The 20,604-nt window shown below is 49.7% G+C and overlaps 1 long non-coding RNA gene across 2 annotated transcripts; it reads left to right on the top strand.

The window, feature by feature from the left end:
* Nucleotides 1-1,346: 1,346 nt before the first annotated feature.
* Nucleotides 1,347-2,122, top strand: LOC102005117. 2 transcript variants are annotated; one of them, XR_263035.2, is made up of 3 exons: nt 1,347-1,385; nt 1,492-1,652; nt 2,043-2,122. It is a non-coding gene; the product is annotated as an uncharacterized LOC102005117 (long non-coding RNA). The 2 variants fall into 2 exon arrangements; XR_001236514.1 differs by having other exon boundaries at nt 1,357-1,395.
* Nucleotides 2,123-20,604: the final 18,482 nt, after the last annotated feature.

The following is a 20,604-nucleotide window of genomic DNA, read 5'->3' as shown; positions in this document are numbered from 1 at the left end:
ACCCACCTTGCTCAGGGGAGCCTCTGCTGGGAGGCAGGAGTGCCAGAGTCCCCCAGGCTCCTCAGCAGTGACCCGCAGGTAGGGGATAGCTTGATGCCATTAGGTTAGTGTCCTGGCTCAGGGAGGGGTGCAGTGCTCTGGGGTAGTTTGGCGACTGTGGTCCCCATCTTGCATTTGGGGATGCTTGGCTCCCAGTTACCACTTGCCCTGTGCTGGCTTCACAGAGATAGCAGCTCTAGGGGTGTGGGACTCATCATGAGGGTTATGGACCTGGAGGTCACATCAGGGCCATCTGCATGGGCGAGTCCTCTGCTCTGCACCTCCTGCAAGTGGAATGGAGGGTGCAGGGTGGGAGGCATCAGGCATGGAGTGAGAGCTCCCTAGTCTTGAATCTTCATCCTGCATCAAAAGAGGGCAAGGGACAGAAGAGCAGGTGTCTGTCTGTCTGTCTGCCTGTCTTCATATGGCCTTGTCCCCTTCTCTTTGTATCAAATCTTTTCTTTCTTGTATTAGGACACCACTGGTCATTCACTGGATTTAGGACCCTACCCTAAATTCAAAATAATCTCATCTTGAGGTCCTTAATCTACTTACATCTAAAGGCCATTTCCAAATCAGATCACATCCACAGGTACCAGGGGTGGGGATAAAACATGCATTTTAGGGACCCTAAAATGTTTGATGTACTCCACAGCTAGACTCAAAGTTTCACCATTGGAAGAGCAGCATACTATAGCATCCACTCATACATGATGGTGTGCTGCTCACGGGTCCCTAGAGGGCCTCCTGATGGGGACCGGGCACTGTGGAGGCCCTGTGACATCATGCAGCCGGAAGGGATTTTAGAGCCAGGAAGATCTAGCTGCAAGTTCTGAGTCACCAGGCGAGTTTACTGTATCAAAGTCAGGCTTCATTTCCTTGTCTCTGAAATGGGCACAGGGCCCTTTGCTCAGGTGCTCTCAGAACAAAGGAGAAGACGTTCACAGTATCCAGTCCATAAACTCTCCATGAGACTCTCCTCCTGTTATGGCTTATATCTAGATGTCCCCACAAAGCCTCGTGTGTTCAGAGGTGGGGCTTTTGTGAGGTGACTGAATCATGGATGTGTGACACTAAGTCATTGTTATGAAATAACTGGATTAGTTCACTGACTGGTTTAGCATAGTTCTGAGTGTGGATGATGGATTTACTGAAAAGGGGAGACCCATCCTGGGTGTGGGTGGCACCACACCCAGGTGGTGCCAATAAGCTTATAGCCTGGATGGACTAAAAAGGGAAAGAAGGAAAGCTTGCTGCTGCCTGCCTGCCCTTCCATGGACTGTTTCTCCTCTACCATTCCACCCTGCCTGGAACCAGCCCACTATGGACAGAAACCTCTACACACTGTGAGCTAAAGTAAACTTCTCCTCTTTTAACTTGGAGTTGTCAGGTATTTTGTCCCAGCAATGAGAGAGTATAAGACATTTCCCCTCCCCCTCTTCCTATTGACAGACTCCGTAACCTCTGTTGAGCCCTGGAATCCTCACTGAAACAGGAACCCAGGGGCAATAAACAGCCACTATCACTCGATGCCAGCCATCCCAGAGTGCTGTCATTCCCCTCTGGTGCCTTCTCCCATGTCACATTGTGTGCAGACCTAAACCTTTGTCCAGGTAGGTGCTTGCACCCGAGGAGGGTACTAGGCAGCCACATACATAACCACCAGCCACCACCCTGGCTCTCCAGTGCCCCTGCATGCCCCTTCCCCCATCAGCCCATCCTTCAGTGGCCATCAGGATACCTCCTAGACCACCCTGTCCCATCCCTCAGCTCCACACATAGTCCTGGGGGAAAATAGGACCTGAGGTTTTGCATTTCCACAAGCCCCCTGTGAAGATATGATGGTTGATTGACTGTGTCAATTTGAGTAAGATAAACCCAAAACTAAATTGGCTCAACAATTTCACACCCTTGGGTGTGGAAGACCCACCCTAGGGCGGCTCCTTGTCTGGGATGATATAAAGGGGAAGTGAAGAAGGACAGCTTCTGTTTCTTTGAAAAAGCTCCAGTCTTCACCTTCACCTTGGATGTCACCTCCTGGCTTCCATCAAAGACTCCTCAGCCTTCCATCTCAGACCCTCGGTCTCCTGATACAGACTTGCGCAGGACTCTACAGGGAGCTCCAGGCCTTCAACTGGATCCTTCAGTCTCCAGTGTGCAGACAGACCCTCTGCACTCTTCCATGAAGGCTCTACGGGTGGCCACTGTAAGCCAATCTTGTAGATTCTTGTATATGTGCATCTTTTGTGTTGTATCTGCTTCTCTAGTAAACACTGACACAGAAGCTAACCCCAAGGGCAAAGTGTGTGCGACACAAGGCAGCAGGACCTTGGATGTCTCCCATACCCTGCCTGTGTCTTCTCTGCAAAGCACAGCGGTGATGTGCATGACCTGGCTGCACAGATGGGACATGGCACTGTGTGGGGTCAGAGTTGTCACTGTTGTCTCTGTCACCACCCTGCAGTGCACGGTCACCGGCACAAATAAACTCCCCATGCCAACCACATGCAGGTGCTCTAGTGGAGCCAAGCTCTCTCCCACCTCCACATTTTCACCCTGCTTCATGCAGCAAAGTCCTCCTCATCCCTCCAGGCTCTGCAACCCCAAGCTCACCTCCGTGGAGGCTCAGCGCAGTCCTACTGATACTTTTTATCTATCTTTTGATCTTTCTTCCGTGTGTGTGTCTGTGTGTGCATCTGTGTCTCTGTGTGTTACTGGGCATTAAACCCAGGGTCTTCACACTGAGCTACATCAGAGTCTCTTTTATCTTTTATTTTGAAACAGGATCTCACTACATTGCCCAGGCTGAGCTTGAATTTATGATCTTCCTGCCTCAGTCTCTTGAGTGCTGGGATTACAGGAATGTGCACCAAAACCCAGCTCGGTACCTTGATTCTCAAGGATTATTTCAGACTTCTGACATCCAAGACAGTAAGATAATACATTTGTGTCACTTATGCTGCTCAATTGTGGTCATTTGTTATAGCAGCAATCAGAAACTAATGCAAACATTATCTTAAAGTTCCTTTCAAACCCAGTGTGGTGGTGCACTCTTGTAATTCCAGCACTCAGGAGGCTGACGCAGGAGGATCACTGTGAGTTTGAGGACAGCCTGGGCTACAAAGTGAGTTCAAGGTCCTCCTGAAGTGCATAGTGAGACCCTGCCTCAAAAAGACACAAAAAAATTTCTTTTTGTGAATACTTCTGTATTATTTTTCTATTTGCAGTAGGCTTTTCAGCCATATCCTTTTCAGTTTTCTATACTGTGTTTCATAAGCCCTTTATGTGAAAACTAAGCAATAACAAGAAATATTCTTTCCCCCATACCAGGACCACTGTTGGGTGATCATCCTCGCTGTTTGTTTATGGGAGCTCCTATGAGAGCTCTGCTCTCTCAGCGACACCTCAGGGTATTGTGGGGCATCTTCCTATCCTGTCTTTGTGCAGGACAGTGGTGTCCTCAGCCAAGGGACCACTGAGACATCAGAACAGAGGACCATTAAATATCAGTGGTCTGAGCCTCACATGCTCAGGCAGGAAAGTGGATCGGGTAGTTCAGTGGCTATGTGACAGACACTACTTGCCCCTGTGACCATGCTGTGAGAAGGAAAATAATTAAGTAAAGCAGGAAAATCCTTGGAGGGGAAGGAATAAGACTCATTGAGCAGAATGCCTTGATGTACCACCAGCTCGGAAACAGATTGGCCTATGGCTGGTTGCACTAGAAGTAGAAAATCCACATTATTTCATGACCACGACAGTTTGGCTTGTAGAATGGGTGTCTACTAACTTCACTAGAACACGAGGTATAATCTGGTTTTAGTCCCCATAAATGCAGCCATGGGGTAGCTAAATTGCTGTGCATTAAAAGTCAGGAGCATAGGAAGATGCTCTATTTAAGATGACAGAGAAGCTCCAGTGGAGCTCAGCACCACATGACCTGGGGTTATGGGAGGCCAGGGAGGAAGACCAATGCCGCAGCTCACGACGTGGCTCTGTTTACTAAAGTTCACTGACATCTGTTCCCTCCCAGTCCAGGCTATGGTTTCCCCCAAGGGATGTGTGTTGCTGTGTTTCAGTTGGGGCACAAGATAATTGTCAAAGTTGCAGGACCTTTGGCTTGAAAAGCTGGAGATGACAGGTGACAACTGTGACTCCAGGAATAAAGCAGCAGCCCTGGGAAAAGAACTGTGGGTTTGTTCATCGCTCTGTGTGTGTGTGTGTGTGTGTGTGTGTGTGTATCTGTGTGTGTTTGTGTGTGTGTGTGATTCATTTCTCCAGAACATGTCCCCTCCACACAAGCCTGCAAGACAGGACAGAAAGAGAAAGGAGCAGGAGCGGAGCCCCAGGCACCAGTCCAGGTTCTGAGTCCCTGGCTGGACACCACCCTCTACTCCTGGCCCCCAGCTGGCTCACATACCCCAGCCCAGCTCCTACCTGAGATGTCTCTGAGGCAGGAGCTGTGGGATAGTTGTACTCAAAACCCACTGGGCAACACCTTAGCAGTTTGCACACTTGTGACTTGTGCAGTGAGCGAAGCCCCCGGCGGGTGGCCAACAGTACCCAGCCCTGTGTGCTTCCTGTGCACCTCTCCCGCAGCTGAATGCAACCCGCACAGGCCCAGTCCCGCCCCGTGGGGCTCTGCGGAGCTTGGGACCTTCTGCTCTGTGCTCCGGCTGCAGCACCCCACACTCCCCATGCTTTCTTGAACTTCATGACTTCACTGCCCCTTCCTGGACCTGGGCTCCTCTCTGCTCACAGCCTCTGCCCCTCTTTCTTCCTCACCTGAAGCACAGGTGTTTGTGGGGAGAGAAGAAGAACTTCCTGGTGGCCCTGCTGTGTCCAGAGGGACAGCCTGGTCACACTAAGGCCCAATTCTGATGGTTCTGTCCCCGTGCCAGCTGCCCAGGCTGCAGGGAGCATCCTCCCCAGATGCCCAGGGAAAGTGGGTCCCGGGCTTCTCCGTGACCACCGCTGTGTGGGTGGAGGGAGGAGAGGAGGGACAGGGCCTGGCTGGGCGCTGTGCCTGGGTGGCCTGGTGTCCGGGCCTGGGAAGGAAGCACCGCTTTTCCGTGTGCTCCTGGCCCCAGCGCCTCCCACATCCTCTCGGGCCCTGACCTCTGTGCTGCTCCTTTGACCGTTCCCAGTGGGACCTGAAGGAGGGCGCGGCAGGCCGAGGACACTTGGCTGCTCTGGGTGGGCAGAGACCTCGCTGTGCAGTGTGGGGTGGGGAAGGAGCGCGGCTGGCGGGGGATCAGCTGCAGGGGGCAGGGTGATGGTGGCATCTTCCAGCTGGGAAGGGGCAGAAGGGTGGCCTGCACTTTGTCATGCTTCTGGTCCTGATTGGAGGTCTGGATCCTTTCCTCTGTGTGAACCATGGACCCCACAGATCAGTGGCCAATGTCTGCCATCAGGTGGCCTGAGATAAGGTATCACTTCCTCTTCGTGGCCATGGTCATCCACGCAGCCCTCGTGACTTCGTCAGAAATGACTCTTGATGGCTGAGGATGAAGGATATGTTGAGCAGCTTTTCCCATGCCCTGGACATACAAAGACTATTACAGCGAGTGTGATTGCTGAATCGCCTGGGAAAAGAATGGTTAGTTGCGTAAGACAGTCCCATCCAGCCTGCTGTGCCACAGGGCATTCCCACCACAGGTGGGCGGGACTTCCTGCGGCCACACCCCCTTCCTAGCACTCTGTAGCCATCCTACCAGACGGTTTTAATTTCCATTTTACCAGCAAACTGTGACATGGAGGCACTTTTTCATAAGCTCCCCCGACATGGGAACATGTGCCCTGATGAGATTTCTGTGCAGATCCTTGTCCATCTTTAAATTAGGTGGTTTGTTTTGTACTGTGGGGTTTGAATAGTTCTTTGTGCCCATCTCTTAAGAGCCTCTTTGCAGAGCAGACATTTCCAGTCCTGCCAGAATCTTGTTTGGGATGGTATTGAACCTACAGATGCATTTATCTTGAGAGTATTAGGGGAAATCCTCTGCCTCACAAGGAACGGGCTGAGGGACAGCAAGGCCTGGCACCCACCGACCTAGGAGGGGCGGCTGAGTCACCTGTGCTATGTGCCTGGTCTCCTTCCACCAACCCTGCTGGTCTGAGTCAGCCGTGCACTTTCTCCTCTGCCCCCTCTGTGCTGCTGTGAATTCCCCTCCCTGTGGGAGCGAACACACTCCAGGATCTGTGTCTCCGGGTACCGAGCAGTCTGACTCATTGGTCGTTTGGGCTCTGAAGGCACAGACCTCGTTAAATGACTGCAAATCCAAACAGGGTAATGCAATGAGCACATTCCAGAGACTCATGTCATCCTCCCCACGGCTGGGTGAAGAAAGCTGTTGGGCAGTGTCATAGGACGCTGTCACTCAGACCCACGGCCTTCCTGGAGTGTCCTCGAGGTCACTCCTGGGTCCTTCTGCCTGGGGCACTCTCTGGGGCCCTCCAGTCTCCTTTTCCAAGCAAGGCACCTGCACATTTTCTCCTAAACTTACATTTCTTGGGATAAAAGTAGATGAGTGATCTGACGTGGCTGGGGAGCTGTCTCAGCATGATGCTCCTGCTGTCCCTGGTAAAGATAAGGTACAAGGACACCAACCAAAATCCCCGGGTGTATGGGAGCAGGAGGCACCTGGCCAAGCACCATGGAAGCTGCTATGTCTTTTTGTTCTGCTGCTTGATTCAGGCTTCAAAATTACGTTTGCATTTCAACCAAAGTTTCCGTGTTCACATGTGGGTAAATCCCGGCCTCTGGCTGCCCGTGATAATTGCTTCCTTGTCCTATGGGACTCACCTCGGCCTCTGTGGAGCTCTCCCTGGCGGCCCCAACCCCAGGTCTCCCCTGCTGCTCCCACTCTGCTAGGTATTGGCTTCTCAGCAGCAGTCAGGTTACAGCTTGTCGCTAGTAGACAGCAAACCCCTCCTCAGCAGCCCCCCAGATGTGGCCATCCTTCTATTAAGCAGAGTGCACACCTGATCCACGTCCACAGGGCCAGAGGAGGGAGTCAGAACACGGAACGCATATCCAGGGCTCATGGACATGTGCCACTCTGTGAAAATCCCGCCTACCACTGGTAGGGGTGGTGACGGGCTAAAGAAGCCATAGTTCAAAGCAGACAGCCTTTCCATGTCTTTTATTGCTGGGAGGGCTACCATGAACAACGGGGCAGTTCTTCTGAGCCTCAGTTTACCCTTCTGTGAAATGGGGTCAGTGACATCAAGGTCCTCAGGCCATTTGAGGTTCACAGCCTGCACCTGTTCCTCAGCAATATTCTTTAATAAAAACACCACCATGTTGGCAGGAATGCCTGGGTTTTAGTCCTGGCTCTGTTAACACCAGCTGTGTGATTTTGGAAACAGCTCTACCCATCTCGCTGTCCGGGTTCTCTCCTGTAATAAGAGGAACAAATTGGTCTCTACCTTAGATTTTTTAATGATTATTAAAATTTAAAGAACCACTTCCTGTCTCAGAATTTCAGTGTTTGGGTTTAACATAAGTCAGGGCATCAGTATTTCGGGATGGATTTGGGGGGTCAGAGTGGGGGCTGGGACATCAGTGTCACCATCCAGTTGGGATCTGACAATCAGCACCTCCTCCATCACAGGCTGGACAGACTCTGAGAGTAGCAAAGGGTTCAGGTTCTCTAATGCTGGAGTCCAAGGGCGAGAGCAGAGGAAAAGCCTGAAAAACTGACAGGCAACTGCCGGCTAGCCAGGCACCTGGGGGAGCTGGGAGGGATGGGTTGAGACCGGCTGGCTGAGCCTCTCTCAGTCACAGAAATGACAGCTCAGAGGCCTTGGACACCTGTCCGCCGGGGCCTCTCTCTCTGTGCCTGCCCCACTCAGACTGCTTCCATTTCAGTCGGTCGTGACTCCTAGGAGGGGACCTTTGTCCGTATTTTGGCCCCACAAATGTCAGGACTGGTTTTCTTTAAAAAGCTCTCGGCACCGGCACCGTTTGACTCATGCAGCTTTAATAGAGGATGGTGCTTCTATTTTCCTGCACTGTTAGCTGCTGTGAGGACAGACTTTCATTTTTAATGCAGCACGACTCACAACGATGTTTGGTGGAAAACACAAAGCTCTTCCCTGGCAGAAGTTACTAGACAAAAACGAAAGGAGGGTAGGAGATCATCATGTCTAAAAATATAAGGAAATAAAATATTGATCAAATTTTCATTTATTTAAAAGCCTACCCCGTCAGCCCAACTGCTGTTGCAATTCAATTTCTGCTCTTTGCTCTGCGTGCGTGAGACGTGTTTCTCCCATTTCGTCACCATGGCTCTCCAAAGCCATCAGGGGCCGAGTGCCTGGGGAGGGAGCTAAGGATGTTGCCGCAGCAGAAGCCACAGGGCAAGTGTCAGGACAGCAGTGTGAGCTCTTCAGCTTCTTTCCTCTTTTGAGATCACCCCAGTCGATCTGCATTCTTAGTGAGTGGATCCGGATCCAGACCTGACTCTCTCCTTGGGGGTGGTGCTCCCCATTGCCCATTCTGGCCACTGAGCCGCCTACTGACAAGGAAAGAGGGTTAGGGCCTCCCCGCGAGGAGGCCTTCAGGTGACCTTGGATCTCCTGAGGGCCCCCATCCGAGCACAGAGTAGTAACCACACACCAGAGCCCTTAGAAGAGGAGCTGTGGTTGACAGAGGAAGTCGAGTCACTGGTCAATAAGGAATGTGGCCAGTGTCCCAGGATGAGGGAAAGGGCAAAACCAGGACAGGAAGCCAAGTTGTCCTGTTAAAGTCCAAACCTTTAACCTTTGTCTGCAGGAAACTTTGTACAAAGTGTTAGAAAGAATGGAGGAATCAGGACTCTGGTGGCCTGTGGTGGGAGTGGCCACTGGTAGATCCGTGTGTGGGACCCACATGGGCCACTCTGGTAAACGTAATGTACCTAAGCCGCACATCCCAGCCCTGCACTTGCAGTTGTTACCCGAGAAGGACCTGTGCGGAGAGCTGCAGAAAGACAGGAAAGCCAAAGACACACGCCCAGCACTGTTTGCAATGGCTGAGCCCTGGAAACCACCCGAATGTCCATCATCGGAGGTGGGAGCAGTTAATCACAGGGTCTTTGCACAGTTGGAGTCCTGCTCGGCAGCGAGAAGGAGCAAAGCGCACGCACCAACGGTGCCGAGGGAGAAATGGACAAAGAAGTGCGTGTAGTACATCTGCCAATATACACTTTAACACACTCAAAGCCCATCCCTGGGGTTGGGTCAGAATAGTGGGGGGATCCTTGAGGGAGAAGAGCTTAGCAGGGGGCCCAGGGAGACTTCTGGGGCTGCTGGTAATATTCTGCTTCTTCATGTAGGTGCAGGTATAGAAGTGCACTGTGAGAATTCATCAGTCCATACCCTGTTTGCCTCTTTCTTTCTTTCTTTCTTTCTTTCTTTCTTTCTTTCTTTCTTTCTTTCTTTCTCTCTCTCTTCCTTCCTTCCTCCTTCCTTCTTTCTTTCTTTCTTTCTCTTCCTTCCTCTTTCTTTCTTTGTCTTCCTTCCTTCCTTCCCTCCTCCCTCCCTCCCTCTCTCCCTCTTTCTTTCTTTCTTTCTTTCTTTCTTTCTTTCTTTCTTTCTTTCTTTCTTTCTTTCTTTTTTGGCTTGTAACTCATGCCAGGTACTCTTCTAAGCCCTTTGCACACATCAATTTATTTAACCCTCACAGATCTCTAGGGCAAAAATCCTGTATGCTTTTCTGCATGGAGGCTTTATTGAATTAAAAAGTATACTCTGTGTGGGTGGGGGGGTGTTGCTGGGGATTGAACCCAGGACCTTTGCACTGAGTTACATCCCCAGCATTTTGATTTTTGTATTTTGAGACAGGTTCTCACTACCTCATTAAGGTGCCCAGGCTGGTCTCAAACTTGCAATCCTCCTGTCTCAGCCTCAAAGAGTTTACTTTTAAAATGGAATGTCTGGTACAGTGTCTGCATAGTGCCTGCCTCCCCTCCCTTCTCTCTCCCTGTCTCCCATAGTCGATGCACGTTGCTGGTGCCCTGGTCCAGGCCCTGGCCTTGGAATGATGTCACAGGTCCGGAGGGGGGCGTCTAGGTCACCACAGGATGTCCAGTGTCTCAGGCCTGGGAGCGGGGAGGCCAGGAAACACCCTTCCTGGGTCTGGGCCAAAAGAACCCCATTCCCTGGCCGCTTGTGTGGCGTCGGCACTTCCTGCACTGCAGTGAGCAGCATCCTGAGCCCAGGAGAGCAATGCGGGCTGCACCAGGAACTCGCTCTGCTGCTGGGCAAGTCCCCTGCTGTGCATCCCACGCCTTTTCACAGCCTAAGTGAGGTGGAGGTACAGTGTGTGCCTCAAGGTGCAACTCAACACACCCTCATGAATATGCATGAGGAGCAGCACAGCTGCGCAGAGCTGCAGCTCCTTGCCACCCTCCTCCCACGCTTCCAGCTCCCCAGCTCACAGGCTCCGCTCGCCCAGGCATGGGCTCAGCTCTCCTAGGCTCAGCCATTGTTCCTGCGAAGCCCGGTTGCTGGCTGCAAACTGCAGATCCTCAGGCCCAGGGCTTACTGCAAGCCCTGCAAGGATGCTCCATCCTGCAGCTCCCGGCTGTACAAGCAGCCTCTGGGAGTCTTGGCACAAGGCAAGGCCCTGCGTTTGAGAGTACTGTGCTCAGAGCTGGGACCCTGGAGAACGTGCTTAGGTCTTCCCTCATTTGTTTCTGGAATTCCACCCACAACACCCCAATGAGCTTCAATCCTGTTGCCACCCGAAAGTCTCCGGGGACAGCAACTTGTTACTTCCCACGCAGTCCCTTCCATGGAGACCTTGGCTCATCATAGGAATGAATTTCGTAAACATGAGGCCGCTCAGCCAGGCATGGTAGTGCACACCTATAATCGCAGCACTTGGTAGGCTGAGGCAGGAGGATCTCTGTGAGTTCAAGACCAGTCTGGGCTACATAGCGGAGACCCTGTCTCAAAACAAAACAAAACAAAACAAAACAAAACAAAACAAAACAAAACACCCAAAAAAAACATAAATATGAGGCCAGAGCAGAGAAGTCAGAGGTTTCCTAGGAAAAGAGCATGGAGTGCAACCCTTGATGGCAAAGGATAGCAGAAGAGTTGCATCCCTCTCAGCCTCCTGCCTAGAGAATCCAAGTGTCACAGGAGGCACCTGTGAGGACATCAGACCTGGATAAGCATGGAGGGGAGGCCTGGTGGGGCAGCGTGTGGTCCTGAAGCTATGGTTTTTGGTTTTGGTTTTTGGTGGTGGTGTACTAGGGATGGAATCCAGGGTCTCGCTAGCATAAAGCTACATCTTCAGCTCTTCTTATGTTTTGAGATAGGATCTCTCTAAGTGCTACGTTGTCCGGGCTGGCCTCAAACTTGCAGTCCTCCTGCCTCAGCCTCCTGTAATACATGCGATTACAGGCAAGTGCCAGCACACCCCACCACCCCTAAGCTCATGTTTCCATCATATTTGTGGCAACAGGAATGCTGGGCAGCGGGAGAGCCCAGGAGCCTGGGATAATATTAAAAACCACTGAGTTTCTTAAAGGCTTTTCCTGCCCTATAGCTATCAATTTTAAAAAGGAAAACTAAATATGTTTTGAAGTGTGCCTTTGGTAACTTAGTTAAAAATAACAAAAATAAATCCAGTCTATTTTCCAAATGAAAAAACAAATGGACCCACCAGTGCAGCACTGCTGTACCCATTTTCAAAGCTCCCTAAGCCCCGGCTCTTTGGAAAACCTGCACTGTGCAGCTTCCAGATCACACGCTACAGGCCCCAGAGAATGAACAGGAATCGGGCTGGGGTCCGTGTTACTGGGAAACACCTTTGGTTTTGGGGACCCTCTGGGAGGGCCTCAGGAAGGCCCCAGGTGCACTCGGAGGGCCTCTACCCTGATCTTGAATTGCCCAGGTTCAAATTCCGTACCTGCCAGCTGGTAGGTGCTCGATAAACGTTAGATGTTAGTTATCAGAATAAGTGCTCCATTTACTTTTTAAATTTTATTCTAGTAAAATATTAGATTGATTAATAAAGCCTGGCTGGGATGCTAAAAGCCCGGGGTTGGATTCAGTGGGATTCAGAGTAGGACTTGGAGTAGCACCCGGTTTCGGTCACGGGAGCTGAAGGTGACTGTTACCGTGGTACAAGTGCCCGCTAGTCTTGTTCGCATTTGCAGATGAGCTTCACAGGGAATGAATCCTGATAACATCAGGAAACTTTGCTACAGAGATACTGACTTCCTGGTCAAAGGACACTGTGACAGCTCAGAAAGATTTGTTAACCTAAGTCTCATTTTGCTTCTTGTATGGAAGGAAGTCCGTAATGTACCCGCCTCATAGGTTTGCTGTGAGAACTGACTAATACAAAGATGACATACTTAGTCCAGTACCTGGTATCTAGTCAGCGCTCATATACGTCCTCTGTTATTACTGTTACTATTATGAGATGAGGTTCTCACTATATTGCTCAGGCTGGTCTTGAACGCCTGGCTTCAAGAGCTCTTTTTGCTTCAATTTCCCAAGTTGCTGGGACTATATTTATGCACCATCATGCCCATACACCTACTGTTATTTTTAACCAAAGTTTTCCTTTTTTAATTTATCTTTTAGTTACTCCATAAAAATTGTGCAAATTATGGGGCGGGCATTATAGCTCAGTGGTGGAGCACTTGCCTAGCCCACTGGAGGTCCTGGGTTCCGTTCCCAGCAGCACAAAAATAATTGTGTATATTTTGGGGTACCACGTGGTATTAGTGAAAGGTGCTCAATGGCAGTTCTGAGCGGCACCGCAGAGGTCAAGCATCTAGAATTACCACAAGGATAGTTGCCGTGGACACAAAAATAACTCCCTAGATGAGCCTGACTGCATTTGAGACCAGAATTTATGGTGCTACGACTCTAGAATTTCTTTGGGTGTCTGGGTTCTTAGAGGCAAAGTACCCCAAAGGTACTGAGAGCCCTCTGGGGGTGCATTGGTCTTTGGATACTCTTACAACTGGCAGGCACACCAGGTTTCCACAAGCTGATACACACTTGGCAGACCTGGTGCAAAAAACCTCGAGCTGGCTGCCAACCCCAGCATCAGGGCAGCCTGGCCCGGCTGTGTCTGAGGGCAGATGCTGCAGAGCAGAGCGTTTGGCCGCCAGTAGCCGCTCTGCCACTAAGAGAACACCAGTAACAGCAGAGGCATTAACACTCCCTTCTCCAGAAATGTTCCAAATCGCCACGCCCCTCTATTTATGAGTCTAAGTCTTTCCTGAGAATAATGTCTGGTTTTCTTTTGTTGAGACTTGCTGAGAGTTAACCCTATAATTCCAGGAATTCTGTTTTGCTTTTGGTTTTTTTTTTTCAAGGGGAGGGTGCTGAAAATTAAGCCCAGGGCCTCATGCAAGCTAAGCACTTACTGTACCCGCAAGCGACCCCCAAGGCCCCAGCACTCTGTCTTCCGTCAGAGCACTGTCCCTCTGCCTCATGCGACTGACCCCCTCTTGGCAGTCGGTCACTGATACTGAGCAATGCCACAGGCATTTATTGAACACCGCCTGCTTGGCAAACGTCGCAGGATACAAGGGTGAAAAGCGTGGGCAGCATTTGGGCTGGGCCCAGGGTCAGGTCTCGGTGACATGGAAACTGCCCCGTAAACAAGTGGCCACAGTGCCCAGAGCATGTGCAGTGGCAAGTGGGTAAGGCTGGCACCTGGCTGGGGACCCGGGCTGGCTCCTTGGGTCCTCGGACTCCATCTACATCACCTCTCCCATCTGATGTGTAACACCTGTCCCCGTCCCAGCTCTCCGTCACAAGCCCATTAAATTTTTCTCAACTCAATTATTGCCATTTACAGCATTTTATACATTTGCCCTTTGGGTAGCTGAGCATTTACTGAATGACTGGTGGAGGCTCCAAAATAATGAACTGCAAGCCATGCATATGTTGTGAAGTCAAATCATTAGCTTAAATCGCATAGAGGATTTGGGGGCAAAGGACAAAAGTGACTAATATGACATATGTAATTACTGTCTTCAACATAAGAGAATTTTTTCATTGAGAATATTGGTCAAGGAACTTCTACAATTATGGGATAAAGTGGATGAGAATTAACATGAGAGGAATTTCTTCTATGACCCTGCCCCACCGTACTAGGGATTGAACCCGGAGCTTTCACAATGAGCTACATCCCCACCCCTTTTTTATTTTTGGTTTTTGAGTTAGGGTCTTCCTAAGGTGCTAAGTTGCCCAGGTTGGGCTTCAACTTGTGATCCTCCTGCCTCAGCCTCCCAGAATGCCATGATTACAGGCATGCACTACTGTGCCCAGCTAACATGAAAGAAATTTCATGACAAAGCCCTACAGATTATATCTGTAGAAATTTCATGACAAAGCCCTACAGATATATAAAACATATATCTATGTTTGATTGTAGAGACAGGGGAAAAGTGACTGCTGGTTTGGATAGTTTGTTCCTTTACTAACTTGCAGGCCAAAGGTTCAACCAGAGAGTTTGACAAGGCTAGTATGAGGGAGCCAGTCATGTCCCAGAGGATAGCTCCAGCATCGGCAGCACATGCAACACACATGTAAATAACATATACACGTGAAAGTGTACGTGCACACACAAATTTATGTATTTATGTCCATGTACACACACACAGGCACATGGAAGCTGCAGAAATGAGGGAAGTAGCTGAGCTGGTACCCCTGACAGGCCAGCTGGACATCAGCCATCCCCACTGTTGTCCCCATGTCCAGGCACGCACACACCGATGCATTTGATACATTCTTGCTACAAATGAACGGTCAGTTCATTAGCTGGCCAAACTGCTGTGTTCATTTGGAGCATTATTGCAAAATGGGATCAGTGTTCACCCTCTTGGAGAGGTATGAATCGAGGAAGGGAGTGCAGAACTCACCTGGGTGCCGGGCCCTGGGGCTGAGAACGTGGGCTGAGGAAGGAGTCAGGTGACAAACACCTGGGAGTGCACTGGGGAGCTGGGGAGAAGAGGAGGCGCACGGGCGCGAGGCTGGGGTGCTTGGAGGGTCCCCTGCAGGAAGGGTCCATGGGCAGGAATTTGAGGCTAAATGTGAGCCTCCAGGATGTAAAGGAGGAGGGGCTGGGGCTCAGGTGGAAATGGCCAGGCAGAAGCAGGGCCTGAAGCCCAGAGAGGAAGCAGCCACAGTGGCAGTGCGTGGAGCCAGGCCTCAGCCAGGTAAATGGCTGCAAAAGCAGGCTGAGGCCTACTGATAGGGCCTTGCACTTGAAGCCAGGGACCCTGATCAGTGCCCTAAAGGTGACGAGTTATGGTTAGGGATTGCTGCAGGGATGCCTTCTGTTTTGTTTTTTGGAGGCAAGGTCTTTCTATATAGTTTAGGCTGACCTTGAGCACCCCATAGCCCAGGCTGGCCTCGAACTTGTGATCCACCTGCCTCAGCCTCCAGAGTGCTGGGATAATAGGCATGTACCACCACCCCCGGCTCAGATCTGCCTTATAAAAAGTTTCTAGCCAGTCTGTGCACACACATAAACCTATTTCTTGTAAAGACATATACAGCCAGGCATAGTGGTGCAGGCCTACAATCCCATTACTCTGGGAGGCTGAGGCAGGAAGGTCATGGCAACTTAGCAACTTTGCCAGACCCCATTTCAAAATAAAAAATAAAAGGGTTGGGGATGTAGCTCAGTGCAAAAGCCCCAAGTAATAATATAGTTTTTCAAAGTACATGAAGAACTCTTAAAAGTCAACAGTATAAAACCAAACTACCTACTTTAAAAGTGGACAAAAGATATACATGAAAACCTTATCAGAGGGGCTATACATGGGGGCAAACAAACATATGAAAAGATCACCAGTCACTGGGAAAATGCAAATTAAAACAATAGTGTGTTTCCTTTACTTTCCTGCTGATGGTTAACATCTGAACACCGACTCTAGGAAACACAGGACACTCTTTCACACTGGCAGGAAAGCAAATCAAGAGAGCCATCTCAGAAGACAGCTGGGGGGTTCCTTACAACACTAAACTACTCTTACCTTATGATCCAGCAATCACACAGCATGGCATTTACCCAAATGAGCTGGAAGCTTAGGCCCATGCAAAAACCTGCACATGGATGTTTATAGCAGCTTCACTCATAAATGCAGAGACTTGGAAGCAACTAAGATGTCTTTTAGTAGGTGAATGGATGGGTAAACTGTGGTACATCCACATAGTGGAATATTATACATCACTTAAAAATAAGCTATGAAGCCCTGAAAAGACATGGAAGAGAAATCTTTTATGCAGATTATTATTGCTACTATTATTATTATAAACAGGGTCTTGATATGTAATCCAGGCTGGCCTTGAACTCACTATATAGCTGAGGGTGGCCTTGAACTCATGGCACTCTTTCTGCCTCAGTCTCCTGAGTGCTGAGATTACAAGTTTGCCACCACACCCAGCACATGCACATTAGTGAGAGGGAGAGACTAATCTGAAAAGTCTACATATTGTATAATTTCAACTGTATGACAGTCTGGAAAAGACAAGACCATGGAGACAGTCAAAAGGTCAGTGGTTGCCCGGAGTCTAGGGTGGGAGGAAAGGATGAGTAGCCAGAGTATTGACAGTGTTAGGGCAGTGAAAACACTGTACGACACTCCAGTCATGACTGGTGTGGACTCATTTATCCAGATTCATAGAATGTACAACCCCAAGAGTGATCCCTAACTTACACTGTGGACTTGGGGTACTTTTCATAAAACTGTATAAGGGAGCAGGAAAAGAAGGATACAGCGGTCTTCACTCTTTCTAGCAAACTACTGACTCACCAGACGTCATTGGAACCTCATTCACCTTTGGTGCGGGGACACAGCAGGGCTGCTGCACGGTGTCCCATGGTGTAGGTGTCTAGATCCAGGTACCAGGTAGATCTCCAGAGGAGGGCTTAAATCTCAGGTAGAGCACTCCTCATCCCCCCAGCAACCCGCTTCTTTCTCTACTGCTCAAGAGCAGATGGACGGGAGAGCCCCGGCCCAGAGACGTCGAGATGCCAGGCCCCAGAGAACAAGAGGGAAGGATGGAGCTTGGGATCTCAGGCCCTCCTGCTCTTATTTTCCCTGGCAGTGCGGCAGGCTCAGGAAGTTCCACATATACACAGGGGACTATGATGGAGCCTGCAGTCAGACTGAGGTGCTGCAGCGCAGATCGAGGGTACCTGCAGGAGAGGACAGAGAGAGGCTTTGTCTCCTGCCTCGATGGCCCTGGGCCCAGCAGCCATGCCTGCCTGCTCTCTGCTGCTGTGACACTGAAGGAAAGCACAGTGACAACTGCTGGACAACAGTACTCCCGTGGAGTGAGTTTGGCTCCTGCTGGTATCAAAAAACAAAAGCAAAAAGGAAAAAATAACGCATTGATGAGGATGTAGATCCTGCAGCTCTCACACACCGCTGGTGGGAATGCTGTGCTGTGCTGTGATTTTGCAGTCCTGGGGACGGAACCCAGGGCCTGTGCATGCCGGGTGAGCGGTCACCACTGGTGGAAAGGTGAGATGGTGCACCTGAAAACAGGATGGTGGTCGCCCAAGTTAGGAATAGGAATAACCATATGACCCAGGGATTCCTCTTCTGGGCATCGGTCCTCAAGAATGGAAACAGGGTCTCAGAGAGACTCGTCTGCCACCTTCAATGCAGCACTGCACAAGTAGATGCAGGCTAAGTGTCCGGTGACAAGACAGCGGATAAGCAAAGTGTGCTACCCACGTGAGACGGAATATGACTCAGCCTTGGAAAGGTTCTGATGTACGCTACTGTACGCATGCACCTCGAGACCATCATGCTCTGTGAGTCAGCCAGTTCCCAAAAGATAGTGCGCAGCTGCACTTCTCTGAAGCAATGAGAGCCATCGTGTTCATGGGGACAGAAAGTGCAGTGGGAGCTACTGGGGGCTGCGGGGAGAGAGAGGGGGGAGGTACTGTTTGAGGCACACACAGCTTCTGTTTGGGAGGATGAAAAGCTCTAGAGATAGGTAATGGCAGTGGCTGCCCCACAGGGTGACTGTAAGTATCTCCTGAAAATTGGTGTAAATGGTAAATTTCATATTAGGGATGTTTTGCCATAATTTTAAAAATACAGCCAGGCCCCTCTGTTGCCAAATCCAAAGTGCACTCAGCCACTCCGTGGGAACTGGAGGAGATGCTGGCGTCCATCCTCTTCTCCCTGAGTTCCTGCTGCTGTCCCCCGCTGTCCCCTCCAGGTGTACCTTTGAGGGAGTCAAAGAGGCCATCCATGGGGGGTACATGTAACTGTTTGCAGGCTTCTGGGGTGGCTCCCCTGCCAATCCACATTATCAGGGTTCCAGCCACCAGCTGTCCCTGGTATAGGCAGTGGTTGAGAGTGTGACAGGACCCCTGTCATGGGATTTACTAGGACACCAGTACAGCGTAACCAAAACCTCAAGATGGGTGGGCTTCACCTCCATCCCAAAGCTACTGATCCTATCCTCCCATCCCTCATCCTACAAACTTCCATTCTTGATTATTCTGCCACATGTTGACTCCATGGTTAGGAAATAACATTTGAGGCCAAATCTACCTTATTCATTGTTATACTTTTTCAAATTCCCACATGGTAGTACTGAAATATTTATTAATAAACACACTAATGTGTGAAAGAAAAATTTTTAAAAACCCTGGATTTGGAAGCTGAAGATAAAAGGTGATCATTGGAAATGATCTGGGACTCCCCCTCGATACTGCAAACTCAGCAGGCTAGAATGCATCAGGAATCCAAAGCATGCTGCTCCACCACACCCCAAAAGAAGCCAGATGGGCATCTTCTCTGCCTGATGTCACGGAGCCTTTAACATGGACCGTATGGGCTCCCCGAGAGACTGACGCACAGAACACATGAGCACCTGCTCACAGAATCCTCTAAGTGTGAGCATTCTGGGCTTGGGCTAGGAAAGGTGAAGGACCCGGTTGGGCCTATAGGACTTCAAAGGGCTGCTTTACCTTTGTACAATCGGGGGGGGGGGGGGTTGGTTCACTTGCCTGGATTTACACACTCAAGGTTTTAGATTCTAAAAGATCTCTACCTGCAGTTGTTCCCTGTCTGTGTCACACACATGGCCATCTGAGGCTTGTTGCCCTCTGTCTGTTTATCAGGGACCTGAGGTCACCCAGCCTACTGAGTCAGTCTATGAAGTTACTTCTGCTTATCTCAGGAGGGGAGCTGGTACCTCCTGTTACCAAGAAAGATAAGGCACAATTATTCTGCCGCTGACATGCCTATGAAGGTAGCTGCGGGGGCAGCCGTCACCTGGGAAGGCCCTGTGCTGTGGCTTCCCTGCCAGATCATTATCTCACCTTTGTGATTAGCGGAAGGTACAGTCTCACTTGTGAGTTTGTCTTGGCAGCAGTAGAATCTTTCATGACTCAGAGCAGTGGCCAGATGTTATAACTGCCTGGAGAATGGGGCGCAGGGAGAAGGCTGCAAATGCAGAGTCCTGGGTGTTGATCAGGGTTGGGGACCAGGGCCATGCTCCCTGGTGCTGCCACCCCAGGGCTATCCTAATGACAACCCCAGGCTTCTTGCACAATTCCACTGCCAGAAGGCTGAGTTAGGTGTTTTCAGGGCTGGCTGCCCACAGAACCTTCTAGAGGAGGAAGGTGTTTTGTCTCCTCCAGCTTCTGGTAGCCCTGGGTGTCCCCTGGCTTGTAGCCACACTACCACTCCAATCTCTGCCTCTTTCACGGTTGTCTTCCTTCTGTGCCTCCGTCCAAATCTTCCTCTTGTTGGATCAGGGCTACCTAATGACCTTAACTTGAGGGATACGTCTACATAAAAACTCCCATGTGGGTCTTCATAATAGCACTATTTGAAATAACCAAAAAGTATAAATACCTCAAATGCCCATCATCTGACCACTAGCTTAGAAATGGCATATCCATGCCGTGGAATTCTTCCATAAAAAGGAATGAAGGATTGGCATTTGCTGTAACACTGGTGATCTTTGAAGACATTATGTCAGTGATGGAGAACCTTTTAAAGACTGAGTGGTCAAACTCCCACTCAAAACCCACTTATTTATTGCAAAGTCCCAATACTGCCATTAAGCCCGAATATTGAGGTTTTAGTTTAGAAAAAAATGACTCAAACATTAGCATCTTTTGTCTTAAAAGAAAACCAAATAACACGCATGCCATAAGTTCACCACCACTACATTATGTCAAGTGAAAGAAGCCAGCCACAAAACACCTATGCAATATGATTCCATTTATATGAAACGTCCAGAATAAGCAAATCTATAGAGACATAACGTAGGTAAGTTTTTGCTCAGGGGAAGGAGAAGGGTAGAAATGGGAGGATCTGGTGGTTATAGCTGATGCATAGTTTCTTTTGGGAATGATTAAAATATTTTATAATCGATGATGATAGTTTCATAATTTTATGTAAATGCTAACATCACTGAATTGTACATTTCTGTGTACAAGTTATGTGAAATTGATGTGAATTATAGGTAAAACTTATGTGAACTTAGGTAAAACTTATGTGAATTATATCTCAAAAGGGCTGTTATAAAAAAGTAATCATTCCAGAAGTAGACAGAATAGGA

This window comes from Chinchilla lanigera, unplaced genomic scaffold (genome assembly GCF_000276665.1).
Source record: "Chinchilla lanigera isolate Chin_1 unplaced genomic scaffold, ChiLan1.0 scaffold00059, whole genome shotgun sequence".
Lineage (NCBI taxonomy): Eukaryota > Metazoa > Chordata > Mammalia > Rodentia > Chinchillidae > Chinchilla > Chinchilla lanigera.
The sequence above is the reverse complement of the archived record's forward strand: the minus strand, read 5'-3'. Positions and strand labels throughout refer to the sequence as shown.